Source organism: Molothrus aeneus, chromosome 3, assembly GCF_037042795.1.
Source record: "Molothrus aeneus isolate 106 chromosome 3, BPBGC_Maene_1.0, whole genome shotgun sequence".
Classification (NCBI taxonomy): Eukaryota; Metazoa; Chordata; class Aves; order Passeriformes; family Icteridae; genus Molothrus; species Molothrus aeneus.
The window spans coordinates 1241465-1268139 of NC_089648.1; the positions used below are offsets into that span (position 1 = coordinate 1241465).

General features: G+C 45.7%; 1 protein-coding gene across 3 annotated transcripts in view; it reads right to left on the minus strand.

The window, feature by feature from the left end:
* PLCB1 (phospholipase C beta 1) overlaps positions 1 to 26675 on the minus strand; it is a 328677-nt gene that overhangs the window by 18487 nt on the left and 283515 nt on the right. The window lies entirely within an intron of this gene.

Sequence of the window (26675 nt, forward strand, 5' to 3'; positions counted from 1 at the left end):
ATATTTGACTAGGTACACATTAGTCAGAGAAACAGTCTATTTATCACAACCTGTCACTCCATGCTACAACAGGAGTATTCCAATGTTCCAGCTGTGCTTGAGGGAGATCCAGCTTTAGTTGAAGTTGCAGCTTATGCAGGTTGCAAGAAGTGTCACTGTTTTCTGGGAGAGGGAAGGAAATGTGTCTGAAGGGAAAAATGAGCATCAGCCATGCACGTGAAGTGTGTGCTGGAAGAGACACCCCTGGCCTTGGACTGTGATCATGCCTGATGCCTTGAACTCAGGGCAGTTTGCATGGAAAACCCCCAGGATATCCCCAGGTGCTTACAGGAGTGGTGCTGCTCCAGCCCATGGCCCTGGAGCCAGTCTGGCAGGAAATGTTGGGACACACTGCTCATGGAGCTGTTCCCACTGCTCCCACCTTCATCCCAAGCTGCTCTTTATCTCTGGAGCTGAACCTTGGCTTTGGCAGATCAAGGAGCAGCAGGATTGTCCCAAAGGCCCTGGTGAGCTCTGGAATTGTCAGATTGTCCCAAAGGCCCTGGAGTGCTTTGGGATTGTCAGATTGTCCCAAAAGCCCTGGAGTGCTTTGGGATTGTCAGATTGTCCCAAAGGCCCTGGAGTGCTCTGGGATTGTCAGATTGTCCCAAAGGCCCTGGTGAGCTCTGGAATTGTCAGATTGTCCCAAAGGCCCTGGTGAGCTCTGGAATTGTCAGATTGTCTCAAAGGCCCTGGTGAGCTCTGGGATTGTCAGATTGTCCCAAAGGCCCTGGAGTGCTTTGGGATTGTCAGATTGTCCCAAAGGCCCTGGAGTGCTTTGGGATTGTCAGATTGTCCCAAAGGCCCTGGAGTGCTCTGGAAATGTCAGATTGTCCCAAAGGCCCTGGAGTGCTTTGGGATTGTCAGATTGTCCCAAAGGCCCTGGAGTGCTTTGGGATTGTCAGATTGTCCCAAAGGCCCTGGTGAGCTCTGGAATTGTCAGATTGTCCCAAAGGCCCTGGAGTGCTCTGGAATTGTCAGATTGTCCCAAAGGCCCTGGAGTACTCTGGAAATGTCAGATTGTCCCAAAGGCCCTGGAGTGCTTTGGGATTGTCAGATTGTCCCAAAGGCCCTGGAATACTCTGGAAATGTCAGATTGTCCCAAAGGCCCTGGAGTGCTTTGGGATTGTCAGATTGTCCCAAAGGCCCTGGAGTGCTTTGGGATTGTCAGATTGTCCCAAAGGCCCTGGTGAGCTCCAGGACTGTCAGATTGTCCCAAAGGTCCTGCTGAGCTGACTCACTGCATCTCACACCACTCTGAGCACCCTGAACTCAAACTCTCTCTCTTGGAGAGATCTAAGGTCTGGAGCAGCCAAGTCCTGAAGGTAATCCAGCAGCAACCTAAAAGACACAAGTTTGTTCCTTAGTTCTTGCATTTACCATGGAATTATAGCCAGGGAGTGAAAAAAATGGGAGACTTTTTGGTTGTTGCTCAGTGCAATCCTCAAACAGCCCTGCCCTGCCATTTGCAAGTGGCTGCAGCTTGTTCCCTTCTCTGTTGAGCTAAATTATTGTGGTAACTGTCTTGTCTCACTCTAAAATCAGTGTTACTTCAGCAATAAGTGATTTACTGCTCCATATGGGAGCAATTGCATGAGTCTATCACTGGACTTGGTTCTGCTTGCAGAAGTTAAATCACAGCTCTGTCATGACAGGGCTGGTGCCACCAAAGTCTTGACTTCCCACATCATATACTTTATCCTTCATCCTGTATTCTGGACAGTTCTGTGTCTGCATTGTCCAGCAGCCAGAGCTGCAGTGGCACCCCTGTCACACACAGGGGACACACAGGTGGCAGCCAGCCATGGAACAACTGCACGTGAGCTCACTGAGGTCACCTGTGCTTTGGCTTAGGTGTCAGGTTTGTTATGAATGAAACTGAAGATGGAAACCTTTAAAAAGAAATACAAACAGACAATAACACAAAATAAAGCTTCTCATTTAAAATGTAAAGATGAAAGAGCTTAGAAACCGAGGTAGTACTCTGAATATTTTTTACAAAACATTTCCTCTCAAAGCATTTTCTTAAACTGAATACAATTATTGAGTCACTTCCTTGGTAATGGGTGAAGAAGCAGAACAATATGTCTGAGCACTGTGTCCTCATTTTACTTCCATGCAGATTGATAAACCCCTTCTAATTGAGTCACAATGCAGGCAGAAAATACCATTAGCTAACAACTGGCTGGATTTGATAGAAATGTGTGGAAGGGAACCTATGCCACCTTCTCATGTTGATTTGCAGCAATGAAATGATGCAGAAATGAATTTTGTTTATTTTCTCCTGGCAGTCTTTGTCACTGTGGCAGGCAGTGGGCTGTAAAGCTGTGGCATGAGCACTGACACAAAGAGTGTTAGGGATACATGTGGGGCAGAGGATGCTCAGGAAAATGGGTGCCACTGGCTGTGACAGCTTGCACCATCTTGACATGCAAAATGAACCTAAAATATTAGCTGAGGAAGCAGAAGGTGACAGTTTGTAGCAGCAAAGAAGGTGAAATGTAAAGTGAAATAAGATGAAATGCAAAGTGAAATAAGAAAGCTACTTAATTTTGCACAGTTCCTTATCCCTCCTCCTGATGCACTTCATTTTCCTGCCCCTTTGATCTATGCACCTCACTGGTTCTGTGCTCCCACTGACAGACAAATCAGATAAAGCAACTCACAGAAAATTGGCAATTTTTACTAAATTACACGTAACTTTGCAGCACAAAAACATTTTGTTGCTGGGGATGTTGGCCTAGTTACTTCAGTGAGGTTTGTAACTACTGAAAGCAGGTTAAGATTGGATTTAAAATTCCCTTAAAACCAGTCTTGGAAAACACTACTAAGCATCCTCTTGCTAAATTTCTTAGTTTGTGCAACATGAGCACTTTTCCTTTCTTTTGGCACTGTTTTTAGCCAGCCTCCCTGTTAAAGAGCTCATTTTGCTTTGGGCAAAGGTCTGTGTGCTTTGTGTGTTGTGCTCACACACCAGGATTTGGGTGTGCAAAGGAGGCACACATCTGCCAATATCCAGCCTTTACCTACCTGCAGGATGAACATCAGAAATAAGTAAACATTTCAACAAAAAGCAACATTCAAAATTGGCAACAAACTCCCCTCTACTTAACCAGAGTGAGGAATTTTCCCCTTGATTATTTACCAAAACACAGTCCATGGAAAGTGACAGAGATATCTGGGTAGCATGAACTCCACAGGCAGAGGAAACCAAGGGTTACCAGATATAACCTGCTCAGCAGTGAGCAGGGTATGCACCCCTCAAAACCTCGGTTCTTTATGGAGCTTTTAGCAAGACAGTCTGTGCCCTTGCACCCCTGGGATGCTCCTGATCCAGGAGATGGCAGTGCAGCAGACACACATCAGATATTTACCACAGTGCTTTGGGAGCTCCAGGCATGGCCTTGCAGTGTAAGAAAGAGAAAGTCAGAGAGAAACACGGGGATTAAAACAAACACTGAATTTTTCAAGCTCTTCTCTATTCTGGTGGTCATGACTGTGCTTGCAAAATTGCCTGGTTTTGAAAATGCCTGAGCAACTTCTTGACTGTGGTGTGAGCTGAACCTTTGTGCTTGTACAGACGTTGCATCAAGCAGCTCTTGGTGAAAGCTCTGACACAGAGGTAGTAAAACACAGAAAATACATACACATTCCCAAATCATAAAGCAGCCATAGATCTGTTGCTTTTGTTACTGCTGAGACAACATTTTAGGGAAGACACACACAGAAACCAGATGTAGAAGAACACTGATGACAAGGGGAAGTGTTTAAACATTATCTGCTATTCACAGTCACTGTCTACCTAACAGTGGTTTCCCAGAAGCTTTCTGGAAACACCAGAAAGTCCAGAAATCAATCCAGCAAATGTTTAAGCTTTTAAAATATTGAAGCAGAATATAATCTGGTTTATCTGATGGTCCTGGATGTGTCCTGATCTGTGACCTGTGCAAAGGGCCACCAAAAAAGCTGCACTTTATCTTTCTGGTTTCTAAGCTGTCATGAAAAGCTGGGTTGTGTTCTCAGCTATTGTGCCATTCCTGTAAAGAACTACTGCCATAATTAGTCAGGATTTCTCTTCTTGCTGCCACATAGAGTCCTGTCAGTGCCCACAATAAATTGTGCTGATCTAACACCTCCAGTCAGCTCTCGTTAACGTGACTGCTCTTCACAATTATCCGTTAATGACCCCTTAAAACCACAATGAAGAAACGTGTCTCAGGAGAAGGAAAAGGAAACCGTGCTTGTCCACAAGAGCTGCCTCACAGCACAGGGCTGAGTTCCCTCAGTAATCCCAAGCTCTCAGCTGTTCACAGACTCACATGTGCTGCCTCTGGCAGACACCTGCAGGCTTTTCTGAGACCACAGCAGCACAAAGCCACCACTGAAGAGACAGGGAAGACCTGTAAGAGCAGTTTGAGGGAAATGGAAACATTTTAAGCAATGGTGCAATCAAAGTAACCCAAGATTTTTAGAAATGAAACGTTCCTGCCTAGTGCCTTCTCCTTTTCCTGCACTCTGCTGCTCTCAGCAAGGCTCCAGCTGACTAAAGGATTCTTCTTCTCTGGGGGCAACTCTTCTGAAACTCTGGCCAGCTGAAGGAGAAGCAAGCAGTGCTCACTGGCCACTAAGCTGGGAAAGCCCAGGCCCTCTGGAAAACAGCACATTCTCTCCAGTGGACCAAGAAAAACTGTCTTGCTCTTTACAGAAGCAGCCCTGGCCTAAATTCCTAACCCATGACTCCTGCTCAAACTTTGTTTCCAGCTGTGCTGTGTGTGTGGAGTTCCTCTTCAATATCATGTGTCAGATGTGCTTCAGGCTCTTTTCCTGTAGGTATTACTAACAGAAGATGAATGGCCAAAGCAAGAAACCAGAAAAGCCAGGGCAGGGGATGTGCTTCCCCATGGGTGTCACCCACAGCAGGCACAGACACTCAGGACAAAATCCACCTTGTGGCAACTCAGAAACAGCACGGGACATTTGAGGCAGCACCTTGTGTTCATGTTTTGCAGGCTGTGAAACCCAGTTATATTCTCATCTTCCCTGGACCAGAGGAGATCCTTCAAATCCCTGTCACAGAGACAGCATGGATCTGGGTTTGCTCATCAATTGATCCAAGACTGACTGTGTGGCAGGCAGAGGAGGAAATGCAGGAGGAAGAGCTTGGTCCTGGCTTTGATCTCACTCAGTGAAACAAACAAACAAAAAAAAATCAGATCAATTCTAGTGCATGTCAGTGAAAATGTCTGCTTTAACAGCAGCATGTGTGGAACCCACCCTGTGCAATTCCACCCTTCAGTCAGACACACAGAACCCAGCTGCAGCAAGACCAGTCTTCAGAGGCACTCCTGTTTCTCATCCTGGGCAAAGAACATTCCCTTCCTGCTTCATATTGACTACTTTAGATATAACCTTTAAAAAATCCACTGCAATTTACAGCAGCTCCATAAATGCCAGCAGATTAAGTCAGAACATGCATCTTTCAGCTCAAAACAAAACTCCCAAACCTCAACACAAGGTCCAAGCAGAGCATCACTGAAATTCTGTCTCTACAAAACATTTTACTTATCATCTTTACCATCTGTGGCATAACATTCACTAACTCGTAAGCTAGACAGAGATCAAGAGAATGGACCTCATTTCTCAGAAATGTATTTCCATTACTACAATGAGTGTTAGACAGAGAAAGTCCAGTCTGGCACTCTGACCATCTGCAAAACTGCACGAAATACCAGTTACTGGTTCAGATTTTAATACTATTAGAAGTTGAAAGCAACAGCATGGTCCTGTCTTACAGACGAGCATGATGGCTTAGGCAATTTCAGGGCCTCCTCTGTATTAAATAGAGCAGATTGCACAGTTTTCTCTGCAGTAAAAGGAGCTTTATTTCCTAAGAACATTCAAAATCCAAATCCTTTCCCTAATGAAGTGTCAGATGAAAGGATCATCTTCACAAACACATCAAGAAAATGCCATCTCCCAGAATTTCATTAAACATTAAATGGCTGTGAATTAACAAGCAAAAAATGTTGATTTTTTTGACAAATTGTTTTTAGTTCCATTTACTAGCTAAGACAGAATACATATGACAATTAGTTCTTCAAATGACTGCATGGGGGAAATCCCTTCTGCCCTGATGCTCTGTACTTTATGATAAGCTCATTTGTTTGTGTCTAAGAACAGATTTTCAGCTTCATTCCTTTCTGAAACCGAAGTTAGCCTCAGACAGATAATGGAGCTGCTGCTAATAAAGCCAAGATGTCTGAACATCAATTTGCTGAATGGAAAATCCTGCTTATTTTGAACTAATTTAGTACAGCAGTACCTGCTTAAGATCAATTCGCAGCAGACTATTTCCTATTTATTGCTAATTAAAATCACAGATTTCCTGTTCCAAACAGCATATAAGCCTGAAAAATTAGCTCCAACCCAGAGTGCTATTGACTCAGCTGGGGCATTAGATGTAGATTTACCACCCCATGGCAGGGTTTGTAAGAGCAGCTACTCTGAGGCATGACAGAGCAGGCAGAGGGAGGTCAGGTGTGCAGGGCAGCCAGGAGGCAAGCGCTGAGATTTGTCTTTCCAGGCTGTGGAGTGCACAATGGCTCAGCTGTGCCTTCCTGCCCAGCCTGGGGTACCCAGAGCACACAGCCTGCAATTCTCCCTGGGCATGTTAAATCTGAGCCTTTCTGCCTCAGCTGCAGCCCTTTCCTGCCCTGGGGAGAATAATACTGCAGCTGTGTGCCAAGGGATATCTGCAGTGCCATCTGGGCTTAACCTCACCCACCCACACTGCTCTTGTCAGCTCCACACAAAAATGTTCCCAACGGATTGTGCTGGGCACAAACAGGTCAATTCTTTCTCTTCTGGAACACAGGTCAGCCAGGAAAGTACACAGGCTTGGGAACAGCCATGACAAATGGAAATTTGGAGTGGTCCCGAATGAAGGACGATCCCACCCAGTGCTTTCAGTGCATTGCCCAGAGCATTCATGTCCCTGGGATTTGAGACTGCCTGAACTGCTGAGTTCCCAGGAGAGCAGCACCTGCTGGGCTCCACTGTGATGACACCAAACTTCCAGAGGTACAGAGGAGGGCTGTGCCATCCCTGTCTCCCTAATCCACATAAACTGACACAAGATGCACTTACAGCAGGAAAATGCCTATTAATAAATCAACCCTTCTTTTTTTTCCCTCCAAAAATCTTTGCCTCCTTCCCACATCAAAATCCTAAAATCTGCTCAGGCTCATCTTGGGTGATTTAATCAACCTCAGCAGCCTGGACTGCATTTCCACCCAGAACTCTGAGTTTAGGGCACCATGGTAAAAGTGACCCTGAAAGGTAAAAGCTCTCTGGGAAAGAGCTCTGCAGACCACCAGAGCTTTGGCCAGCCAGGTGCCAACAAAAGCTTCTTTACTGGCACCAAATCCTCAGTGACACAGAGATACACCTCCTTTACAGCTTCATTTCACACCCCCAGGTAAGTTAATTGCCTGAGCACTGCACATGTGGACAGTTTAGAACTCCAACCATTAACTGCTATGAAAAACAGCATTAATTTTTGTTACTGTTATCCTTTGTTTTTCCATTTTTTGAAAGATGCCAAAGGTCATTCTGGAAGATATGGTCTGGAGATAACATTCAAAAGCAATAATTAGAGTCTGACTTTGTTACTAGCATTTTCTTGGACACCCCAAAAATACTTATTTAAACAGTTTTCCCAATCAGTCTTCTATTAATTTCTTAGGTAGATTTTTTTAAACAGTGCTTGGTAATAGTAATAGCATGGCAGAAAACAGAATAGGTGTATAATTAATGAAATAATTGTGTTGAATGCATATTCACTACTTTTAATAAGTGAGAAGTACTTCAAGTTGTCCTCCATTGTATGAGTGCTTAATTCCTGCTCAAATACTTCTATAATTCTTTTGGTTGGAAACTGTGTTTAGGAAGCACCTGGGCAGGGACTGTCTGTTTGTGAGAGGCCCCTGCAGAACCAGCCAAGGGTTTTAGGGTCTCTGTTCCTGCTTGCAAATTCATGAACATTATAATTTCTTGAAGAGAGGGAGCCCTACTAACACCTGGAAAAATACAAGGAGGCTGAAATGCTCCTGTATTTCAAATTGACTCAGGGCCCAGATTTTTTACAGATGGAGGACTCCAGTTTGAATTCATGGATGACTTAAAGTGGTGTAGCTAAAGCAGGCAGCATCCTCAGCAACCCTCCTCTTCTCTCCCCAGGATGATTCCATTCCTGCAGGCATGGCTGAGCAAATCCTGCATCTGCCTGGGAGCTGCTGCAGCTCCAATTAATCAAGTGCATGGATGTACTCTGCTGCCATGAACTCACATTTCCAGCCAGGAGCACAAGGAAGGAGGAAAGCTGGGGTTTCTTATCTCACTGTAGGGGAGAGAAGGGCAGAGAGCTGAGGGGAGTGCTGGACCCAGCTCCCTTGGGACACAGCTCTCTGAGGATCACACAACCAGAACCCACACACTGCTGCTCACTTCTGACCAAACACCAACATTTTGGTTCCCTTCAGTCTCATTTATCCAGCTGATAAAGCAGCAGTGCTGATGCTGTCAGAAAGGGAACGATGAAGTGACAGGGGAGTTCCCTGCCCTGGGCAACCCTGAGCCCTGCTGGAGGAGGCTGGGAGCCTGAAGCTCTTCAGTCACAGCTTCCCCCAGGCTCTGGGGAGCTGCCCCAGCTGGGGTCACCTCCAAGCTGCAGGGCAGCCCAGACCACTGACAACATGCAGAAATCATGGGAAGTGATACAAAGGCAAGCAAATATTTGCAATAACGCTTATTCTATCTGCATTTCTTATTAAAAGAATGTAATCAAATTAATAATGACAAACATAAATATTAATGTGTTGATATTTAGATGATAAAATGTAGTTTTGTTGTTGAGAGAAATAAGCTGCTCCTTTTTTTCTGCTGGCTTGAAACAGCCCTTTGTTTATCTTCATCTTGTTTTCCAACATAACTTATTTATTTACAGCATGTCAAGGGAGAAACCTAATTTCTAAGGACATTTTCCAATTAACTTTCCTAATTAAAAGTAAAAGTTAGACTGAATTGGTTAGTAAATGGCATGATGTAAACCCCCCAAAATGAATAGATTCTGGGAAATGACTGAGAATCCACCTACACAAGCAGGATGAGGAATGCTGCCCATGTTCCCTGTGCAGGTGTCCCAGGCCTTGTCTGGCATTCTGAGCTGCCAGGTTTGGGTCAATGCCATTTGCTCCCCAGGTCTGTACATTACCAGGGAATGCTGCTGCCCTTGGCTCCTGTCAGACAGTGCTCACATGGAGCTGGCACTCCAGCCATGGCTTTGGGGAGTTCTGAGCCCTGCTCTGGATATGAATCTGTACCGAGAGTCCCCACCATGATCCAACTCCATGGATTTCTGCAAGACTCCAGTGATAGCCCAGGAAATGCCTGCTGCTGCACTGATCCAAACCTCTGCCATTCACACTGAGAACTTCAGAGAGAATTCACAATTTCAGCAGGGACCACCATCTTGAGTGCCCTTCATGAAGTTTGTGTAAGGCTTTCAAATTGTGTCCTTGAACTTCACCCAGACACAGGAACTGGAACCTGGAGACCACACTGTCATGTCTGACTGGGGGATCAATTAGAAACAGACTCATCCCACTGAACAGCTCATGAGAACTGGGAAAATATTTAAATCCAGTAGAGCCAAAGATGGTTGCAAACCACTTTAAAGCCCTGGAATGACTTATTTCCCCAGTGCATTAATGGCAGTGAATAACCACACTCTTTGTGGATGCAAGAGCATTTCACATCTAAAAATAACTTACACTGTGCACTGATCACAAATCTAGATATACCCAAGGCATCCTGGAGTCACGGATCAATTTATAATACTTATGTAAAAAAAAAAAAACTAAAAAAACCTTAAATCAAAATTAGATGTTCTACTTGCTCCATATATCATGGACATGTGCCATGAGTTATTGCAAACTTTCTCTGAGACACACTAATTTAGATGAATGTACTTCTTAGCAGCTTCAGTACTAAAAATACCATTTTTTCCTCATCTATTGAAAATACAAGGCAATATATTCCCCATATATTTGGCAGGTATAAACACCTGGCTGCCTCCTGCTCACATCCTGACCACCTCACAACAGCTTCACACCCACTTTTAAGCAGTATTTTCCCTGCTTTAGTACTGGAGAAACAGATAAATGTGCTTTGATGTATTTGCTGGGCAAGAAGAGTCGCTTCTATGCTCCCACAAAATGCTTTCAGAAATAATAATGATAGCAATAACAAAAATAATGACAAAAGAAGCTGTAAACTCCAGTAGGGCCTGGCTGTAACTGGAGAAACCCAATGACTCTGGGTTTTGAAGACAATTAGTCCCCACACGGTTTAAATTAGAGTGCTTGTGTGCAGACAGCAGCATTGTACTCTGCTTTTGTGGTGGTGTTTTTAACCACATGAGTCACAGCTTGGGAAGGCAGCTGAGGAAGGCTGATGGCTTCCATGCTCCTGCACTTCCCTGTGCCAGAGGGAAATGCTGCTGCTGCTGTCCACAAGGTACCAGGGAACCTCTCTGCTGCAGCTTTGGCACGTGTTAAATCCTTTTTGCAGCTAGCAGGGAACCTGGGAATCAATAAATCTGCCTTTCCCCCCTCTTGTTTGCCATACAGGGGAAACTCTGACTTCACTGTTAATGCAGTCAACTAGGAAAACTTGAGTAGACCACAAAACTCCTTTCTGGGATTGGTGGTTTCAGAACAGGACTGGGAACCATCAGAACTGGATTCTAATTGTGTCCTGCAGATAATTCACTCTGAAAGAAGCTTCAGCCAAAGATTTCAAACATTGACACCTAAAGTAAGGCAGCAAAATGCAAGTTAACCAAGCAAAGCCTTCAATGCACAAAAACACTGTACTGGTTTGAGCTGGAAGCACCACAAGGAACTTTTATCACACATAATTTTCCTTTTTGGAATTGTCTATTGATTTTTGTTTCAGACCCACACATTTAAAACTCACAGCTAAATTTGTCTTGACAGTGTCACATCGACTGAGCTACAAATTCCTTTCACTGTATCTGTACCTTCTATCTATACCTGTTCTATTTGCCAGGTTCAGCTTCAGAGACCTCTAAAATCAGACTGCTTCTGAAGCTAGGTTTCCTCAAAAACATATCCTAGGGTAATAAATACCTGCAATCTCTATTTCTAGGAACAACTGACCATAATGACCGGGGGTTTTTGGCACCGTCCATGTCATTTACACCTGCTCTGAGCTCCAGTGGATGCTTGGCCCTGCCCTGAGGTGTGAATATCCACGGAGAGATGAAAGCAATGCCACCCCATGGCTGCACTGCCCAACAGCTGACTCCCAAACGGGCCATGAGGGCTCCCAGAGTCCCACCCCTCTTCCTTTGGGGTTTTCCCTGCCAGGATTGCAGGTGAGCCTCCTGCAGGCCCTGCCCAGGGTGCTCCTGCTGCTAAGGTCACCTTGCAGAGCTCTGCTTGCACGCAGCTGACGTTGATTCATGCTGCCAGATGGCAAAGGACAAAGCACAATCACTCAGCACAATGTGTGACCCACTTCCACTCCCAGCAAGCTGCTGCCTAATGCTTGGGAAATGCAGAGACTTTGATTAAAATTGTCCTTTTCTGTCATGGCTGGCCCACATGTGGCACGTGCACTCTGCATCCCAGGCACATCTGCTCCAGCAGGGCAGTGGCATGGTGCCTCCCTTCCCTGTGCAACAGGGCCTGAGGATGTGGGAGTGCCACCTCCTTGCTTCCTAAAGGCACTCTCAGAAGTAATTACAGAAGTTATTGCTGTACATATGGACAGCTAATGAAGAGCCAGCACCCCATGCTGGCACCACACAAAGAAATAGTGACAACAGTCATGTGTCTGCTCCAGAGAAGAGAACAGGGACAGGACACAGACAAAATTCATGGAGGGCTCCCAACCAAACCTGTGGGAAGTCATGGGGAAACTCTGTCCCTGCTCAAAGTCACGGGTATATTTACAGGATCAGCAGGAGCAGGGAATTTCTGCAATAATGAGCTCCACTGTGAAGGGACGTGACAATAATGGAAGTGACATCTGGTCACTGTAGGCCAGCTTCCCTAAATTGCTCAGGGCTTTAGGAGTGCCACACTGCCAGGCTGGCTCAGAGCACAGCTCAGACCTGGGCTCTGCCTCTGCCCCTGGCTGCTACCAGGGGCTGGCCAAGGGACAAACAGTCCTAGAGCAGACAGGTAAAACAATTCCCACCTTTGAGCACACCTTCCTGGTCCTGACCCCTCAAACACTGGCCTAAGTCCTGCAGTTCCAGTTTTAGCTCCTGTCAAACTATCAGTCAACAAGAACTTCAGTGCTGAAAACATTAAATTTCTGAAGTGGTCCCTAATCCCACTTGAATCTCCTCAGCTTTTGACAGATATTTCAAGGGCTTGGCACCAATAAATGAAGTGGAACTGCTAAAGTCTCCAGTGTTCAGCAGCTCCTCTGGTGAAAGTTCAGCACCAGAGAGTTCAGGGGTGGTGAATGTGGGTACACACAACTCAGTAACTCTCCTAAATGAAAGCAGAATGCTTGCTAAAACACAAATCCTTCGGGCCAGGAGAACACAGAACCCAAAAAGCCTGCAGAGAAACAAGTCTGACATCCCATTTTACACTGGGGAGGAGGCGACAGAGCCTGCCTGGAAACCATCCCATCACATATTAATAGTGTTTATTTGGGGAACATAGGAAAGGAAGGACAAACACAGGGAGAAGCAGTTGTATCACAGTGTAGACACTGCTAATGAGGTGATTGTAGGTGGCAGAGTAAGTGAAAATAATTGGCAGGATGCTGCCTAAAATAAAAACTTATCAGCAAACCAAGTATCTTATTACTGAATAAAGATTTGCAGGGCTACTCTCAGAATATATAATCACATTGTCTGTGTGCCACACGTGGTGTTACCTTCAGCAAGAAGTTAAGAAGTTCCCAGGACTGGGAAGATGACTAGGAAGAATATTCCAGTTGTGGATGGAAGAGAAAACAGAAATATTTTACAATCAAACAGTCAAACAGAAGAAAGAAGCTCCTGCGTTTGTATCTGTTTTATGCCTTAAGAAAAGATCTACATGGGAAAGCAGTATATCCTAAAGTTCTCTCCTTTGCCATAAATTCAGTTTGGGGAGAGAAAATAATCCAGATGAAGTAGCAAAAAATAGCATTTATGTCATTATTGAGGAAAGCACAACAGTCCTGGAAAAAATACCAAGCACCACTTTTTAAAAAGAAAAATCAGAGAAACTCCTTCTTCCTTTTAGATCAAAGGGAGCTCAAACAGGTTTTAAGCCAAACCTTTATGCATAAATTGGAGCTTTTACTATCCAGAGAACAATAACCTATGAAGTATTTGGATGAAGTTTAATGCAATATTAAGAGTACTGTGTCAGGTGGCTGAGTCCTGAGCAGCACATCAGACTCTGGAAGAGCTGATCCTCACAGCACAAGGGGAAACCCTCACTGTGTCCTTCTGCAGGATGTGATTCCTCAGCTGCTGTTCCCCATCACCCTTGTGTACAGAACAGCTTCACTGGCAGGCACCAGCCTGGCCTGGTTTGGGCAGTGCCCCTGTCACACATTTCAGGTCCCTGTCACATATTTCAGGTCCTTTCTGGGCCTGGTTTGGGCAGTGCCCCTGTCACACATTGCAGGTCCTTTCTGGGCCTGGTTGGGCAGTGCCCCTGTCACACATTGCAGGTCCTTTCTGGGCCTGGTTTGGGCAGTGATCCTGTCACACATTTCAGGTCCCTGTCACACATTTCAGGTCCTTTCTGGGCCTGGTTGGGCAGTGCCCCTGTCACACATTGCAGGTCCTTTCTGGGCCTGGTTTGGGCAGTGCCCCTGTCACACATTTCAGGTCCTTTCTGGGCCTGGTTTGGGCAGTGATCCTGTCACACATTTCGGGTCCTTTCTGGGCCTGGTTGGGCAGTGCCCCCATTTGGGCAGTGCCCCCAGGTTTGGGCAGTGACCCTGCACACATTTCAGGTCCCTGTCACACATTTCAGGTCCTTTCTGGGCTTGGTTGGGCAGTGCCCCTGTCACACATTTCAGGTCCTTTCTGGGCCTGGTTGGGCAGTGCCCCTGTCACACATTTCAGGTCCCTGCTTGCCCTCAGCCCCCACTGAAGCTCCCAGAGCTCTGCAGAGCCAGAGCTGCCCAAGGAGGCGGAGATGAGCTGACCTCCCTGCAGGAACAGGGCTGTGGCAGGGATAAATCACATTTTAGTGCATTGGAAGTGCCAGAGCTGTGAGCCCAGGGGCTGAGCAGGGGCCTCACAAACAGAGGCAGCCCTGAGTGAGGCAGGGAGGCTCCCCTGGGCTGCTCAGCAGAGAACATCCCCTCTGTGGGTCTGACTGCTTTGGGAATGAAAAGCCTGTGCAGGGGGCAAGTGCCTGCTTCATTTGCTGTGGTGTGGAAAGGAGCCAAGGTGTCTGTGCACTGAGCTGGGCTGGGAACTGTCTGCCCTGCAGTTTATAAACAAGGTGCCACAAAAAACAAACAGAAGTGAAGAGAGTCTCCTTAAACAAGAACAAAGTAAACAGAGATGCTTCATCAGAAGTTACATCCCCTGATCCTTCTGCTGACAAATCCACTGGTTTGGGGTTTTTTTTCTCTCTTTGTTTCAACTTAAAAATTAATTATCTTTCAATCCTTCATAGAAAACACAGGTTGCTACTGTTATGTTAACAATACTTTGAAGAAAAAGGTCCTTTTGGGGGCAAGTCTGTCTTCTAAAGGGAAGAGAGAAATTTAGTAAAACTCATCCTTGATTGCTCTTTAGATCCTTCCAACAGGAGTTTGCAACTGCTTCACCTGCACTGAACAATCACAAAAGGGAAAAAAAAATCTCTTAAATAGTGTGGAACTGGGGTAAACTAAGAATAGCACTACAATGGAAGAGTTTTGTTTGGGTTAGTGCTCCAGTTTGTGTTTTTGGAAGAGTTAGATGGATAATATTCAGGATAGCTCTTTATTTAAGGAAGGGAGCACACACCATAAATTAGAAAGTGTAAATATTTAAAGGTTTGCCAAAAGTGTACACAAGCAACCTATTATGGCTGAACTGCTTTTTCTAGGCAATAGCTACAATAGATGCCCTTAAAAGTGATCCCTTGGTATAACACTGGGCAAAGGCCAAGAGAAACTCTGTTTCCATAATGGACCACTAGGGAATTCTTTATTTTAAAGTGTCACATGGAATGCCTAAATTAAGTCAGAGGGGCAAAAAAATTGATGGTATCCAAAATGTTTGCTTGGGCAGGCAGTGCATGGCACCAGCCTGTGAATCACCCTGGAGATAAACAGCTCTGCCCAGACCCCTGGCTGCAGGGACAACTGCTCCAGAGCTGTCAGCTCTGCTCACAGCTGTCCCTGCACCACAGGGACGAGTCTGGATGTGCTTCTAGGGCTGTAATGAAGCCTAAGCCAAAAGGGGACAAAAATGTGCCCCAAGTCCCACAGCCAACAGCAGGAATTTCAAACAGCTCCCAGTTTGGAAGAGGCTGAGGACAAGGACACAGCCAAGCCCAATGGCTGGGAGCATGTGCCAGGAGAATGCAGAGTTCAGGGAGTGAAAAAAATCCTTAAAAACCACAGCATGGAGAAGGACACAGGCAAGGGGGAAGATCAACAGGAGGAGATTTTCCCTCTCTCTGTGGTGAAAGTCATGACCTGTGTACCATGTGATTTTTCCAAGCCACAAGCAGCACTGGAAGGCTCCTGTGGCTGTGTCCCTGTGCTGTTCCCAGGGGATGACAGCACTGTGACCTTGTCCCTGCACCACCAGTGCCAGGCAGGTTTGACCCCATCACAAACACTGCCCTGCCCTCTCCCAGCTTGGCATTTCCATCTGGCATTTCCAGGGCACTGCCAGAGCTGCCCAAGGTGCCAGCCAGGCTGCAGCACAGCCCTGCCAGGGATGCCCCTGCTCTGCTGCAAACTGCACCTCTGAGCTCTGAAAATGGCACCCATTTCCCATCTGACACCTCCATGTCCTACCCTGCTCTTTGCTTGCCACTAAAGCAATGCTGCCCAGCTTTCCATGGATTGGCAGCAAAGGCACTTGATACTTTCCTGAGTTTCTTTTTTAGGGGGGGAGTAAAATCTCCTTCAAACAGTTTGTAGGTGAAGCAGATCATGAGCAACAGAAACTCAATTTTGCTCATACAGCATTAAAAAGCAAAACTCAAATTTATAGCCAGCTTTGACTTGTTTTCACAAGCAAAATCACAGATTAAATACAGCCTGTCTTTCTTCTTGACAGTAAAACCTACTGCCCCTTACTTAGTTACTCCTCAAATCTTAGATTCAAAATCTTAGTAGAGATACCTGACTGATCAAAACACGGAGCTGCTCCATGCTAAGGGAGTGCAGCAGAAATGGCCACCAGCAAAGCTCCCATGAGAACAAATAAAGCACTTCTGTCAGTCAGGAAGCACCTCAATACTTCCAAGAGCCTTCTGTGCAAATTCTCCAATAATTCTTATAAAATAAAATAATTTTATCTGATGGCATGCAAGGTAAAATTAATTTCTTGTCTCTGCAGAGGAGTGGTTCCTGGAGTGTCAATTCTCACTCTTTAAAAGAGGGTTGGCTTTAACTTAACACCACAATTACAGTTGCAATTTCTCTTTTAAAATTTTAATTTTTCCAAAAGTTAAAATTCCTGAACTAATGAAATGCAAATGTAGAATATTTAGTCTTAACTTTAATAATTTTTCCTTGCTTTTTGTTATTAAAGCGGCATATAAAGATATATGTCTATCTGTAATGAATGCAACAGTAAAAGAATTACTCCTTCTGTTTTGAAGACACACAGTGCAACTCATAAATCTTCCTTAAACTTTAGATTCACCAGTCTGGGGAAGTTGAAGCTACCTTGGAACAGCCTGTACCAGAGCATCTTGGCACTGCTTTGTATTGGCAGGCAATGGAACACCAAAATTTCCCAATTTCCATCTCCCTCCTGCCTCTCTCCAAGCATTCCTCTCCTCCACACCACCTACACGTGTCCATATCCTCATTCTCTGATGCACTCCTTCCTTCCTTCCTTCCTTCCTTCCTTCCTTCCTTCCTTCCTTCCTTCCTTCCTTCCTTCCTTCCTTCCTTCCTTCCTTCCTTCCTTCCTTCCTTCCTTCCTTCCTTCCTTCCTTCCTTCCTTCCTTCCTTCCTTCCTTCCTTCCTTCCTTCCTTCCTTCCTTCCTTCCTTCCTTCCTTCCTTCCTTCCTTCCTTCCTTCCTTCCTTCCTTCCTTCCTTCCTTCCTTCCTTCCTTCCTTCCTTCCTTCCTTCCTTCCTTCCTTCCTTCCTTCCTTCCTTCCTTCCTTCCTTCCTTCCTTCCTTCCTTCCTTCCTTCCTTCCTTCCTTCCTTCCTTCCTTCCTTCCTTCCTTCCTTCCTTCCTTCCTTCCTTCCCTCCTATTCTCAATGTTTCCTTTTCCCGGGGAGCTGAAGAGTATCTTCTAATAGAGCTAATGTATTTTTTAAACATTTGCCTTCCTGTCTATCTGCTCTCCTTGTTCCAGCAGCTTTTCACCATTCCCACTGCTGGTGCTGTGGCAGCTCCCTGGCTGTTATTTGAGAAATCCCTGTTCCAGTGTCCCTGCATGGCAGGAAGCACCAGCTGCAGGGGTCAAGAACACCCCAGAAATGACTGAAACTTTTCTGCTGTGAAATTGTGACAGAGGCAAAAGCAAAGCACTCCATGAGCCTGTAACAACAGAGAGTGTTCCAGCAGCACTCCTCCCTGAGCTGCCAAGAGAGCTTGGCAGAGAGAAAGTACAAATTGGGGAAGGACAAGGAAAACATGGGAACTGGGAAAGCCTGGCTGCTAGCAGCTCAGAAGGGAAACTGCTCCTCTGATGGGCTGGGATCCAGGCAGGGCTGGGGCTGCCCTGAGCTCTGGGAGCCAGGCACAGCTGGGTGAGTGTCCAGGGCAGCCAGCGACACAAAATCCTGCAGGACAAGGCACTGGGACAGAAATGGGTGCAGAGCAGGGTCAGGAGAGAGGGAAGCACCACCTTCTGTCCCAGTGGTGAGCCCCACAAAGGGCTGCCCTCTGTCCAGGCCACCAGCTGACCCCAAAGATGGACAGCGCAAGGTGCAATGGACTGCCAGGGATCAACGCCCTAACTGAACAGAACCCTCAGAAATATCCCCCAGTGCCACTCCCAGGGAAATGAATCCTGAGTTTCATGGGTGGATAAGAGAAACTGAAACCCAGCAAGAACAAGGAAGCCATTTCAGTGGAATTAAGGGGTCACAGGGAGGCCAAGGGCACAGTTTTGGTGTGAATTCCAGCATTGTATTCTGCATCAGAGACGGAAGTGCAACACCCAGGGTAAAAAAGAGAGAGGGGAGACATCATTCAGTTGGGGGTTAAAGCTGGCTTAGAGGCAGGAAAAGAGGAACTTAAAGGGGGTTAGAAATGTTGTTTCTTTACCAGTTAACAGGCTCAGGAGACCAAACCCCAAAATTCTGTATGGACTTGCATATGAGAGACACCATATCTGAACCAGAAGCTGCTGAGTGCTGAAAACATTTCTAAAAGCCATTCTATGAAATGAGTAAGGGACAGATCCTGTGTAAGTGCTGCTGGATGTGGCTGCCTTTCCTCCTGAGCTGGAGGGGAAGCTGGCAGATGCTGGGGGGCTCCCCTGGTGTCTCAGGAGCCTCCCTTGGGGTAACTAAGGAGCCAGGGCTGCACAGGCACTCAGGAATTCTGGTTTGAGGATGAAGGACTTGAGTGTGAGTGACAGGAGGAGGAGGAGCAAGAGCTGCAAACAGGACTGGGAGGCCAGCTGAGAAATCCTGTGGAATCCTGTGTTAAATAAGAGCAATTTGTGCTTCCCATACTACAGCAAGAGTGTGCTGCACAGAGTATGGCATAGCAGAGATCATCTTCTCCAAATACTTGCTCAGGAAAATGTAAATCTAGTAAGGCAAAACATGGAGTGGGATCAGTTACTGCTCTGAAGGCTTTTCACAGAAAACATAAGCCAAGCTGTGACTCTCCCCATGGCAGGAATAATCCACTGCCGATTTGCCCTGCTGTGTTATTAATATTGCATCTTGTCACAGCCTGTGCACCGGACAATAACTGCCCAGCCTCAGAGGGACAAACAGGAGCCTTGACCTGAAAAGCCACCACAGAAGTTACTGGAGAGCAGAGCTCTTGGAAAACAATCAGCAAGTGAGGACAGAAAGGACATTGCTAAGTGCCCTCTGCACAGGGAGTAACAGCATCTGCAAGCAAGGCAGACAATGAACGCAACAAACCAACACCAAATGCATTTCCTCACAATATGTTACCAGCTCCAAGGGCAATGTTTTTTCTGAGCTAGAAAGTCACATTATTTGTTTTATGATTCAACAAGCAGGGAGTGAATCTGACAAATGGGTGAGGGAAGGGTGACTGGGGGAGCACTGACACAGCAGCATTCCAGTCAGGGTGAGCATTACAAAGCTTTTGTACTCCATGTGTAAGGAAGATAAAAATGCTGGGATGATGCCCTTCAGCAAAAGATAAAAATGAAAGGAAAACCCAGGAGTTCCAATCACTGGAGGGTGCTGATCAGTCCCTAAATGTACTTGCACACCTCCAGAGCTGAGCAAGGGATGGTGGACACAGAGTGGTTACTCAGCTAGGGCAATAAGGAGTCAGTTCACCCCATCTGCAGGAGCAGGAATTGCCTACCAGGATGTACCAGAATACAGCAGAAAACTCATGCAGGGACAGAAAATAGGTTTCATTACTGTACCAACACAACAAAGAGTGTGGGACCTACAGATCTACCACTGTTAATCTCAATTTAGGTACAAGAGCTCTCAGTGATGGAGCTTTCCCTATCCCCCACACCAGGTGGGGCAGGTGGGGAGGCAAAGGCATCTAAATAATCCCAGGAAGGAGAAATGCTGGAGTAATAAACATGAAGAAAAATAAGAAATGTAATTTCCAGTCAGAAAAATGGAAGAGGAAGGTGATGAGGAGGAAGGGAACATTTGTCTTCAAGCCATCAAACGAGGCTTTCACAATGAACAGGAGGGAAAACACAAACAGTGTTAGGCAGAAGGGTTTATGCAGCTCTAGAGTAAGGATTCCATCAAAAGGAGAGATTCTGTGCATTAATTGGGAAGCCACAGACACAATGAATGCAGGATGACATTTTGATGCTTCACTTGCCTTCTCCACTGCCAATCCATCTCTCTGCTTTGCAATCTGTCACTCCTCAGGATGTGTTAATCTCTGGGCTGAGGAGATAAATCTGTTTGGGCTCTTTCTGAGGAGCAGGTACCTGTTAAGCACTGCAGAGAGCCTCTCCTAGGAGGGAAGAGCCACTGCAGTTTGCTGAGAGGAGAATTTATCTGGCAGATTATTCTCAGTGAAATGATCTTCATGACTTCCTCCTATATTTGCATTTCTATACCCTCTGTTATCTGAACACCTCAAAATGCCCCATGTGCTTCACCTAACAAATCCCCAACACAATTCAAGGAGCAGCAGGGCAGTTTAGAGCCAAGCAGGGATGATGGAATTCCTGCCACTGGAGCTGGCAGGGTGGTGCACAGATATTCTGTGTTTTCTACAGGGTGAGAGGAAGGAGATGGGTCCATGACCCCCTGATCAGCCCTACCCCAGCACAGCCCTTCCTGAGCTCTGAAAGCATCTTCAGTGCCCTGCGCTGCCTTCTCCTGACCAAACCTTTCATTCCCATCCTCAGTGTCCTGTGCTGCCTTCTCCTGACCAAACCTTTCATTCCCATCCTCAGTGCCCTGTGCTGCCTTCTCCTGACCAAACCTTTCATTCCCATCTTCAGTGCCCTGTGCTGCCTTCTCCTGACCAAACCTTTCATTCCCATCTTCAGTGCCCTGTGCTGCCTTCTCCTGACCAAACCTTTCATTCCCATCTTCAGTGCCCTGTGCTGCCTTCTCCTGACCAAACCTTTCATTCCCATGCTTAGTGCCCTGTGCTGCCTTCTCCTGACCAAACCTTTCATTCCCATCCTCAGTGCCCTGTGCTGCCTTCTCCTGACCAAACCTTTAATTCCCATCCTCAGTGCCCTGTGCTGCCTTCTCCTGACCAAACCTTTCATTCCCATGCTTAGTGCCCTGTGCTGCCTTCTCCTGACCAAACCTTTCATTCCCATCAGCTGCCTGAGGTCCCTTTCCTTTGTGCCATTTTCTGTGCTCACAGCCAAGGAAGGCTCTCAATGGGCAGGCAGAATTTTTCCCCATTCATTGTCTTTCCAGAAGAGAAGCAGAATATTAAGCAGGCAATTTTAAAGGACAGGGGGAAAAAAGAAAGAAAGTAAAAAACAAAGGTTTGAATCACACTGTAATTAACGTGGTGATCATGCCAGTTTGAAAATCACTAACAGAATTTTGTGATAGTGAATTTTCCATTCCTGCAAGGCTGTGAATAACTGTAATTTAACAGATGCATCCAAAATGTACATGCATCAAACTAAATCTCTAAAATTATAGCATATGCATGTTCTTAATATAGCTAGTGAGCATGTGTGCCTATGCACAAATAGCCAAATATTTACTGTGACATACAGAAAACCACATTTCTTCATCAATGTAAACAGATGGATTCTATCTACCCCATTTCCTCATACTGTGATTCAAATTCATGCTGGCCAGCTTAGTGAGGTTACAGGTACCAGCTTGGCTCCTAAGTACTGCTCCATTTGTAAGACTTCAGAGGTCAGAAGAATTCTGTGTGCCCTGTGGGGCCCAGTGTGTTGGGTCACAAACCTGTGGCCTGTTCAGCACCTTTATCTGATGCAATTCTCAGTGTCCCTGGCTATCAATGCACTGTACAGCACTGCTGGTGTGATACAACACTGCTGCTTTAGGGTGTCTAAAGCACACTCCTACACTCATTGTCTGTCCTATAATGTGAACTTGCAGAGCACCTTTTGCAAGAGAAAAAGAAAGTGGGTGATGTTATGGCATCACAGAAATCAGCTTTCCTCATTTTATCTCATCCTAATTGAGGGATGCTTCTGTTGCCAAGTGATTTATACATCTGGGCTTCCTTGATGTATAAATCAAGAGTTTGTTACACTAAAACTGGCATGTAATTGCTTGTCAGCAGTCACCTTGCTGTAAGAAATGTGAAAGAAATCAAAGGAAATGTAGAATATTCCTGGAGATGTCTTTGACAATGAACAGGACTGTGTAAATGGCTGATCAGGTCTGAAAGGGAAATATATGGTGAAGGGTTTTGGTATAAATATGTTTAGATTTAGGCACGCTGAAAATATAAGCAGAAAAGGTTTGTATTCAATGGGATTCAATCTCTAATCCCTAAACTCTGTGTGTGTTTGGCCTCTCAAAACCAAAGCAGAGCAGAGGGGAGGGCCCAGGCTCTGCAATGGGCTGACCTGCCCCAGGCAGCTCCTGCCTCTGCACCTGCAGTGTTTGCACACATCTCTGTGACCTGTGCATCCTCTCTCCCATCTGATGGAAGCTTTGGGAATGCCTCCCCCGTTCCCAGCCCAGCTCCCAAACGTGCAGAGCCCTCGTGGCAGCTCTTTAACACCTCTCCCCTTCAGGCTGCTCCTTCTGAAAGAGCCCCCATTCCCACAGGCACTTGTGGGCACTCCTTGAAGTGTGACAGCAGCCAGCGATGGCAAAGAACAGGGAGTGTAAGAGTGGAAAATAAGGGCTACACAAAGAGCAGGAGAGAGAAACCACAGACTGAGAAAAGGAGCTTGATGGAAGGTGGAGAAGGACAAGTAGGAGAGCAGGGGAAATGGGGGAAAGTGGGGATATAGAGAAAAGGAGAAATAAAAAAGGCTGAGAGACTCCCTCCATTATCAGCAGGGTAATATTATGCCTGATAACTTCCTCTTGTGCATGACTTTATTTCTATAAACCACGGGCCAGTCTGGAGAGCTGGGAAGCTGATGGAATGCACCAAAGCTGAGATTTCCTGCCCCATACTTAGCAGATTTAAAAAGAAGGATTTTTCTATCACAAGAACATCAAAACTGCTTTTTCTTTCATATTTTTTTAGGGAGTAATGGAAAAAGAACAAAAATCGTGAACTTTCACCATGCTCAAGACTGGAAAACTCAATTTTATGATACTGGGCTACAATGTTAAAAGATAATGTTAAAACGTTTAAATTTTGCCTTGACCATCCTAGAGCCAGGCTCTGTATCAAAGCACACCTGGATTAGTCCTCCCCTTCCTGGGCACATCGACCAATGCCACACAAAGCTTACAGATCCCTGGCACTCCACAAGAGATCATCTCCAGGTACAGAGCTGCACTTTGGCTGCACACTCCACACTCTCTAGGCAAAACCTGCCTCCAAACCAGGCCTGAATAATGGGAATTTACTGAGTCACTCCAGCCCAACCTATGGACTGTCATCCCCCACAGCTCCTGCATTATGCAACTGCAGCAACCCTGTGCAACTGCTCTGCTGCAAAATGCTGGTTTGGTGCAAGTGACTCACAGGAGATGTTTAATGAAAAGTAATCTTTCCAGGGAACATCTTTCCCAGCTATTCTGCTACTGACTCCAGAGGGCTGCCAGACCCTGGAAGCTGCCCCAGGCAGCACTGGGAGCAATGTGGGAACGGGGCTGGAATGTTTCCCTGCCATTTCTCTCCCTTCTGGATGTGCAGGGCTTTCATCTCCCACCAAGCTCAGTACTCTCAACCTCCTGGGGAAGAGACTGCATCTCAAAACAACTGCATTTCCTTCTGATTTTGGTTGTTTCTAGAAAGAAAAGTCCTTCCCTGAGACAGGCGACACATGATTTTCAATACACTCTCTAAATCAGGTATAGTTTAGAAGCTCTAACACAGCTTTGTTATTTCTGTTACCCTTTCCAGCAGTGCATTTCTCACCCTGAAGGGTGTCAGTGTGAGAGGAGCCCATGAAGCCTGTCATGAGTGCCCAGTTAGAGCAGCTGGCAGCAGTGTTTCCAGCAGTGCCTCTGCTTTGCAGGGGGATTCTGCACAAACACTGCCACTCTCCTGCCTCATGACTGCACACACACAGCCCTTCCTGCACCACAGCCTTTGCAGGACCACTGATTTTATTTCTCTGTTCATTAAAGAACACATTTTCCCCCCATTTCATGCATTTTAAAGCATCTCTCTAATGAGTTCACATACCAGGCGTTAATATTCCTTTCAGCACTTTTCCATTAGCTGTGTCAAACTGGATCTGGTGCCATTTGTCATGCTGCACTGAGGGGCTGATAATCAAGAAACACACTGCTGCTGTTGCTGTGGTGATGGCACAGCCGTGCAGGAGGATTTGGTTGTGGCTCTGGGTGTTTGTGGCTGGCTCTGGGAGCCAGGGGTGTGTGCAGGGTGCTGTGTGTGCATGGGGGTGTCTGTGTGTGCTGCCATGCTGGCTGTGCACAGCCCATGCAGAATTCAGCTGTGCTTTGTCATTTAGCATCTCCTGTGCTTTATCATTTAGCATTTTCCTGTGCACAGGGGTAAATACTGACCCTCACTGCTCACACACAGCTGGGCTCAGCACACAGCTCAGCTGTGCTGCCAGCCTGCACCAGGGCTAGGGAGGATTTCACCTTTCCTGCAGCAGGAAGGCCAATTAACCAACTCCTCAGAGTGGGCTGGGACATGGGAAATGCCCTTAACCTGAGACAGGTAGAGTATAGAACAGATTCACTTTGCAAATTAGGAAACAAAAACCCCAAATCAGTGAAGTTTCTTTTTATGCAGGAAGAATTCTCACATTGTGCCTTTAAAAAAAAAAAAATTCCGTGAGTTCTTCTGTCCACAGAGAATAGCTGGATTCTAAAATCTAAAATATTCTTAACACCACCAGCCTCCTCACAGTTGCAATTTGTTAGCATGTTATCCAGGAGGATCCCAGTAACCCTCACAAATCAGGTCTGGCTGCCACATGCCCTCCATTATGGGCCTCACTAATATCTTTAAATCACCAGTGACACTGGGAACTTGATCATGTTCTTTCTGATTTACACTACTGCAGAAGTGAAAAGTTTGCCCTTTCAAGTAATTTATTTCCCCTTTTATTGCAGCTCCAGAGCAAACTCAAGATTTTCTCTGGCTTCCAGTAGAATGACCAATGTGTGAAAAATATCTCCTTCCCTCTATCAATAAACTCCAATTTAAATTTATAATATTTTTCCATGTGTCCCACTCACCAAAGTATTTCTTTACATTTAAATTCTTCCTACAAAGAGTTGGTGACGTTTTTATTTAAAAGAAAGCGATATCAGAATTCAATTAAAAAATGTAAAAAGCATTTTGCATATTCCCACTGCAAAGGTGATGCTGTTGATTTAAAAGGAATGTTTCCAAGGACATGTATCTGTAAGAGTTACACCAAAGACATTCAGTTAACACAATACATATCAACCTCCAATTGTTACATGTATCTTTTGGGACCTGATACCCATTTCTCACACTGCAATATTTATCCTGCTGGAAAACATAAACAACCCTTTAAAATGTGGATTTGTGAAGGAAAATGCAAACCAGCGAGGCCCAAAGTGACAATGATGCTTTGAGCATCCTGGTATTGGACTGAGTTATTTTGCTCCCAGGCCTGGGATGTGTCAGCTGCTTCAGGGAACTCAGGGCAGTTTTATTGGTACAAAACTGGCACAGGATAAAGGGTAGCCTGTTCATTTTTAACCAGTGAAGTGAGATTATTTACCACTCACTTCACAGGCTGAACGTGCACGCTGCAGTATTTATCCACTGGGAGAAACAGCAGAAAAGGGAGCACCCTAACTTCCCCAAAATAGTACCCTGCAACTGGGGGCAGCTCAGCAACTGCACCACCAGCAGATTGAAATGCCAGCAGATTGAAATGCCAGCAGGGCTTTGTTCAAAGTTTGGGCTGACACCTGGGGCTGGGTGTGAGCAAAGAGCCAGATCCTGCAGGGAATGGGCCAGGAATACTGACCCCAAAACTTAAACACTAGCTCCCATCCAGAACTGGGAAGATGCCAGATCAAGTCACAGAAAGATTTGTGAATCTCACTCTGTGGGTTTTTTCCTTGGTCACTGAGGCTATGAAAATTCCCTTCATTTCTCCATGCTGTTGCCTACTTAATGAAGTAAATAAACATTTTATTATTCCCCTCTGATGAGTACACAAGCACCAAAGCCCAGAGCTGAACAGTGAAATAAACAGTAAATTATTTCAGTCCTCTTAATTCCCTGCTTTTTTGGCAGATAATGCCATAAGTCATTTTAGCTTAGCAGCCACAGATTGAAGACAGATTTCTTTTAAACTTTGGAAATGTTCAAATTGAATGAACTAACAAAAGAAATTTTTACCCAAACAGGGAAAAATAGAAGAACTCTTCAAATATGACACTGGCTATCAGATCACTTTTATGGGTTTTTTTTGCCATGAGTCTGATTACTAATTTTTTTTGGGAGGACAACTTTCCCCTGTCCAATCCCAAGCCAGGCAAGTCCCATGAATCCCAGTAAACTGAAATAACCTTTTCCTCCCAACTCCTGCCCCAAAATTCTTGGAGAGCTGCCTGTGGTTGAACTGGAATGCATCTGGAAGCGTTTGAATCAAGTGC